The sequence below is a fragment of the Sinocyclocheilus anshuiensis genome, unplaced genomic scaffold (genome assembly GCF_001515605.1).
Source record: "Sinocyclocheilus anshuiensis isolate Anshui unplaced genomic scaffold, SAMN03320099.WGS_v1.1 scaffold1955, whole genome shotgun sequence".
Lineage (NCBI taxonomy): Eukaryota > Metazoa > Chordata > Actinopteri > Cypriniformes > Cyprinidae > Sinocyclocheilus > Sinocyclocheilus anshuiensis.
This window is the reverse complement of record NW_015554054.1, coordinates 68163-74999: the sequence shown is the minus strand read 5'-3', so window position 1 is coordinate 74999 and position 6837 is coordinate 68163.

Below are 6837 nucleotides of genomic sequence, written 5' to 3'. Positions count from 1 at the left end.
GTTTTAAAGATGCAGTAATATTTACCACTTTTGGGTGAATTTTCATGGGCCAATTCTATTATTTTCAACAGGAATCCACACAATCATAAATTTCGTGTGAGGGCGATAGATTCCCCCACGCATATTTTGCATCGGGTTCAGTTGGTCATGCAAATTTGCCGCAATGACAATCAGAACGCGGTTTCGTTTGAAAGTGACTTCCGAGTGAAATGTGCTTCATACATCTCTTCACTATTGATCATTCATTTTAGATTTTTATTGAAGAAATACATATTTTTAACAGCAATCTACACAAATTCATCACTAGATTTACTTTTTTTCGCATGAGAAATTGCACTAATGTGACTGCACCTTAACTATAACTGGCTCAAGAAATAATTCTTTATGAAAAGTAAAGTCCTTCACAAGATAGGGTGTTATAAACTTGTTACAAATGTGTTATAACACAGATCACTAGCAATAAACATGTCAAAAGCAGTTTAACTACCTTTAACTTACTTCCTCAGTAGCATTCACATCATATTATTGCTCTGTCATGACAATAGTTGACATCAAAGTAGTGATGAAAGAAAAAAATGTTTTCGAAACTCTGAATCAATTGAACCATAGTTTCGAAGCCATCAAAACACCACAGGCAGGTGGCCCCCGCTAGTCAAAACTTGTAAATTCAATGAAAACTCAAGAAACAGCATCTATTAAAAGTAACCTATAAATAATTAAATACCATTAAATATGACGGTTCTGTCAAATTTGTGCTCTTTTATTAATGTATAGTGTTTGTTTTGTATTTTGTTGGGCAGGGCTTGGCAACCAAATACTCTAATTTTTGTATTATACATGCATAAGTATTAAAATTGATTAAATGAAATTAAAATGAACTTACATTATAAAACTGACCTGGGATCAGTTAAAACCATTAGACCATTTTTTTTCCTCACTAGGTGTTAGTCATCTAGTGGCGAATCATCTGCATTTTAAAATGTTTTGAAACCAAGGTTCGAAACAGTATGACCTAACAAAGCCTTGTTTAAAATGAGGTGATTTCAAGAGTTTATATCACACAGTTCTGAGAAAAAAAGCCAGAAAAACGATATAAATAAATAAATAAAGGTAATTGCGACTTTTTATTTTTTTTATTCAGTGGCAGAAATGGCCTTCCATAAGATCCAAACCACTGATTCGAAACAAAACATTTGTAAATGTTTCGAAGCTTCATGAAGCAGTGTTTTAAAATAGACCATCAGTACCTGAAAGAGGAAAATGCAACACAATCTCACAGCAATTCATAACTATGTTACGTTTTGGCGAATCAGTGGCTAAATCGTGTGATTTTTGTATGATTTAATTTATACGATTTTATACAATCCGATCACGCACCACTGAGGGTTAGGAATGGACCTCCGTGCTTACTTTTTCTAAAAATCGTAAATTTTTCATACAGATCAATTGGGAAAATGACCCCTGAAGTTTGCATATATCCTCTGTAAAACTTTTACGGCAATGCTGATAATATAACACGTTCTGACTTATGTTCTCACACATATCGAGTATGTTTCAGGCCTTATACGAGTGAAGTTAAATGGTTGTTCTTTTGAAGTTTGGCTGAGCAGGTACACCGTGCCATGGACGTGGAGCTTGGGCACATGTAAACAGGTGATTAGCATCGCGGGAAACAAACAGATATGGACTTGATGTGTGGATGCTGATCGGAAGATTGCTGGCATGTGGGGCCAATTGGTGAACAATAGGCCAAGTTGGACTGTGAAGCAGATGATTGCTGACAGATGGAGCCCGAGCAGGAGAAGAAAGCAATCAGGTGGAAGCAGCGATATGGTTGCCATCAGGCGGATGTAAGAGCAGCATGATGTCAGAATGAGTCAGCGCCCCCCCAGACAGACTGATGTCAGTGTCCTGCCATGCGGGGTTGCCACTACCTCAGCCAACTACAAAGAGCTGGAGACCAGTGAACCGATGACACGAACTGGTAAACAGAACTAATCAGACGCTACCTATTAGCACCCAACAACCAACACTACAGTGCAGTGACTATGAGAACGTCTGGATCATATTTCCACCCAAAATCTACAAAATAAATATTATTTCAATAATAATGAAAATGCAATTTTAGTAGATTTTCTTGATTTTTCTTTTACAATGTGACATTATTTTCAACAGTTTAGCACCTTTTCTCTGCAAATTGTCATTGCTGTAATGTTTCTGTAATGGTGAACTATTGGGTTTTTGACGTTATTCTTTTATTTGGTACCACTTTTACACTTTCCATTAGTTAACATTAATTAACGCACTAAATAAAATTAGCTAACAATGAGCAGTACGTTTCTTATACTATTAATTGATCTGTAAAAATACTATTCAGTTAGAAATACTAACAGTTACAACTTTTAATTTTAGTGTATTTTAATATTTTAATTTTACATTTTTTACATTGTTAGTTAATGTTAACTATGTAGTTAACTAATGTTAGCAAATTGGACCTGTTGTAAAGTGTTATTATTAATTTTCTATTTTCTATTAATATTTCTAAATATAAAATATAAATATAAAAATATAAATATTTTTCAGTGTATTAAATAAAACTCTACATATTACAATTATATATTACAAATATAGTTAAATCAGCATTAAAGACAGCTAATACAACAGTGTTGTGTGAATATTTCACTGTTATTATTAATATTATTACAGCAATATTTCAGTCATTTTATTAATATGAAAGTGACAATGCTAAATTAATTAATTAATTGTCCTAATAATATATAAATTAATGTACATGAATATAACATAACATATATAATATAATATAATATATAATGAAATTGACCTTTTAGTTTAGCATATTCCATTTTTATCCCATGCTGACAACCGCTCGACCCATACTGATACATTTACTATAGCCTACCACCCGTCTTATATCAAAGGGATAAAATAAAATCCCTTTAAAATTAAGCTTCTACGAGACCCAGTTGAACACCTGGGATGTCACTGAAAAGGGTCACAGTGTGCACTTCATCAGGACAGCTGTAATGATTTTACCACTTTGCTTTTTTCCTGCAGTAACCATAATAGAGGTGGGAGCCATACAGCGGGCAATTGCTGTAAAGTTACCAGGACAGGCCAGATACCTCCCATCATTAAGGGTGATGATGGACCCAAGAGGGACATCAACACAGTCTCACTCCAAATCTTTGCTAGGACCTGACATCGCGTATTGTGGTCACTATCCACATAAAGGCCACCATCCACTTTATTTAAATGGAAAAAGACAGTTTTTCTATAGTTGCATTAAAAAATGTCATGGTAAAATGGACTCTGTTTAGGAAGTTCAGCTAATTTTTGATGAGCTATTTTGAGTTTTCTGCTGCCCGATGATTTGATTAATTGAGTCAATGTCAAGTGGTGGGATGACGTTTTAATATTACAAATGTTCATTCAGATTAATGCAATAGCAAGATGTCGCAGCTGTCACTACAGATTTTCCGCAAAGGATTGTGTTTTTTTGTCAGTTTCATAGACTAACCAAGACAAAAGAAAATTCCACAGTTCTGGGATACGCTGCTGCTCGTGTTAGTCTGTAACTGAAACAGGCAAAGATCATTAGCAAAAACAGGCAGACAGCTATATAACATTCCTCCCTCTAAATCCATGTTTCATTTGTCATTCTCCTGGTTTGTTTTGAAAAGATGGCCGAATTTGGTTTCAATCTAACATTAATGAGGTGCCTTTAAAAATAGCAGTCAAAATCATTTTTTAAAAAGTTGGAGAAGCAAAAAATCAGAGTCAAACTCATGAAAAGACATGAAAAGCGTTTGGAGTGAACTACTTTAAGAAAATAATTGTGAGAGATGAAGCAGAAATGCTTAAAGAAATGAGTTTTTAGTCTTAATCATGAAAAATGTGTCACAGATACATTACTGAAGCTAAAAATTATCAAATTTTTAACTACTTATCAAATTAAGTCGTTGGGATATAAATTAACATTTTAATGTGTGATATTATCCCAAGATTATTAATATATAACATAAATAAGAGTGGTCCAAGGACTGATCCCTGTGGTACACCTTCAGTCACAATCAAAATACTGGAAGTCATCTCCCCAATGTGTATATAGATCTACCAGATAAATAGTTTACAAACCATGACAAATGTTTTCCCTGTGACCTAGTTTTCCTTAGTTGTCTGATTAGTTATCCTGTTCACCTGTTGCCTCCTTAATTAACTCATCAGTTCCTTTGTTTGCTCCATGTATTTAAACCCTTAGTTCTCCCTTTGTCTCTGTCCGTTCTCCTTGATTATCATCTTTTTGCAAGTGTTTGGTAATGTTTCTCTGAGTTTGCTATTAAAGTCTATTTCCAGTTTATTCTTCTCTGTCGTGCGCTTCACTATAGTGATGCAAAGTCCGATTCATTTCTGCGAACCGGTACTTTTCGGACAGATCAGCTCATTGAACCGGTTCAAAAAGCCGATTCATCGGTACATTCATCAAGCAATAACGTCATGCGCATTTCTTTTCTAACAACTCAGTGCCATGTTGTATCAATGGAAAATTCAAATAAGTAATTTGTGTCAACGCATATTGAAACGTTATTATAAGCTCTTATAAGCTCCTTGATTTCGCTTAAGCAACTTTAAATATAATATGCATGCACAATAAACTATTGTAAAATTTATTTACATCACTCGACAGAAAGGTTTTTGCAGGTTTTAAAGAAATGTAAATTAATAACAGTCATAATAAACAAACAAGCATATTTCCAGTAGCCTACGCGCCTCAGGCTTGCACAGTATCGTCAACTCACTCATCAGAATCTTCGGTAATCCTCTGCAAACTTTGCCACGGCTCATTCGGCTCTTGTTGAGTCCTTGGTAATCCTCGGCAAACTTCGCCACGGCTCATTCGGTTCTTGTTGAGTCTTCGGTAATCCTCGGCAAACTTCGACAGTTGGTTAATCCGGCTCATTCGGTTCTTTTTGAGTTGGACGTGCTACTTCGGCTGTGCGTCCTGCATCATCAACCCGGAACTAAAGTTCGATTCAGTTCGATTTGTGAACCGGCTTAACTGGTTACTTCCTGAGAACTGGCTAAAAAGAACGATTCGTTCAAGAACCTAACATCACTACTTCACTATACTACCAACACGCTACAACAACAGAATCAACCAGGAGTTAACAAGGCCCTGCTGAATTCTATATAATGCAGTAAAAGTAGTATGCTAACAAGCTATTTTCTGTAGTAATCAACATTATGCCATCATTTTTTTCTGGCCAAAATATATTTTACATATATATGGAAAACAGTGAAGATCAATGAAATATATTTTTTAAACTAAAGATGTTAACTTTCAACCGACATTCAATGTTTAAAATAATGTATTATTTAAATATATATTTGCCAGATGGAAAAAATGTTGTTAGAGTTTAATTTCTATTAAACCTGAAACATTTAGTTAGTATCTCTCTATCGCACCTTTCTAAATTTGTGGTTTTTGGACTTACAATTATTAGGATTTAGTGTTGTTACAATATAATAAACAACAAAGAGTTGACAAAATCAGAGTAAGTCGTTCTCAGGAAAGACAATGCTGCCCAAATGCTTGGGTTACCCAGGTTTACGTAACTTTAAGCTGAGTATTTTAAGCCAATAAGCACTCAGCATTCACTGTGCCACAGCCTTTGATCTTAAGAGGAAAGAAAATGTTAACCCAAACATTTCTAGTCAAGAAAAAACACAGGCCTTTCCAAACATTTACAACTTATTCCTCATGTAGTAAAGAGCAGAAAAGGTGGAAAAATGGGCTAATATTTCAATGAAAGTTGAAATCAGCTGGGTTTATTTTGAAGTAGTTCACTATTTTGGTAGTAATTTGCGCCGTTCGTTTCATAATGTTAGTTTTGGAGGGCTTATTGTGAGAGCGCAGAGCTCTGCTAGATTAGCCATCTGCGCAGTGTAAACACAGACCTCTTCTGTTCTAAGAAAAGAACTACAGCAGTGAGGTCGACGCTATTGCGCTCACAACTATCGCGCTAAATATTGTACAATTTAACTGCCTGTGGGAGGATTCATTCATGTAAAAAAGGCCTACAAGTTCAGTGACTCAGAATGCAAGTACTTACATCATAAAGATAAAGGTCACACCTTTGAATAACATTGTGTTTGTCTTTAAAAGCCAAGCGTGATAGTCATGTTGTGGGAGTTAGACTTGGGTGTGTGCTGTTTGAGTAAACCTGTGAGGGTTTTTTCCCCCTCAGAACATGCTGCGTTTATTGACGCAACTTTTTAGGTGGTCCAGTGGAAAGTGGAGAGCCTCTGCACACTTGGGGTCTGCACAATGTTGAACTTTTTCCCTACTGCTAAAGGCTAATGTTATTTTTCTCTCTCTTTGCTGCCTGTTTCGACCAGGTTTCATGCAGTCTTAATGAGACATCAAAGACAAATCAGCCTAGCTGTGATTTTCTAATCTCTGAAGTCACTAGTTTACGTGACGAGTTTGAATGAGGTCGTATCGCGCTTTGCTTACAAGCGGGAAAGATCAGTGTGACTGAGAGAGTTTAATAGGATAGGATTTATTATCCCCATTATGAAGTAGAGCAATGCTAATAAAGAAATAAATTGGTTTTCTATGACTATTATGACATTCTGAATGCATTAAAAACAGCGTAAATAATACCTTTGAAAGGAGAGCAATAATTGCAGACATTTTGCAAGGTCGTTCCAAACAGAAGTGCTAAACACTGCTTCAAAGGGCCTATTACAAGGAACAAACCTTCTCGAATGGGCGTCTTTGCACTTCTTCACTGCACAAAACAAAAAAAAACAAAA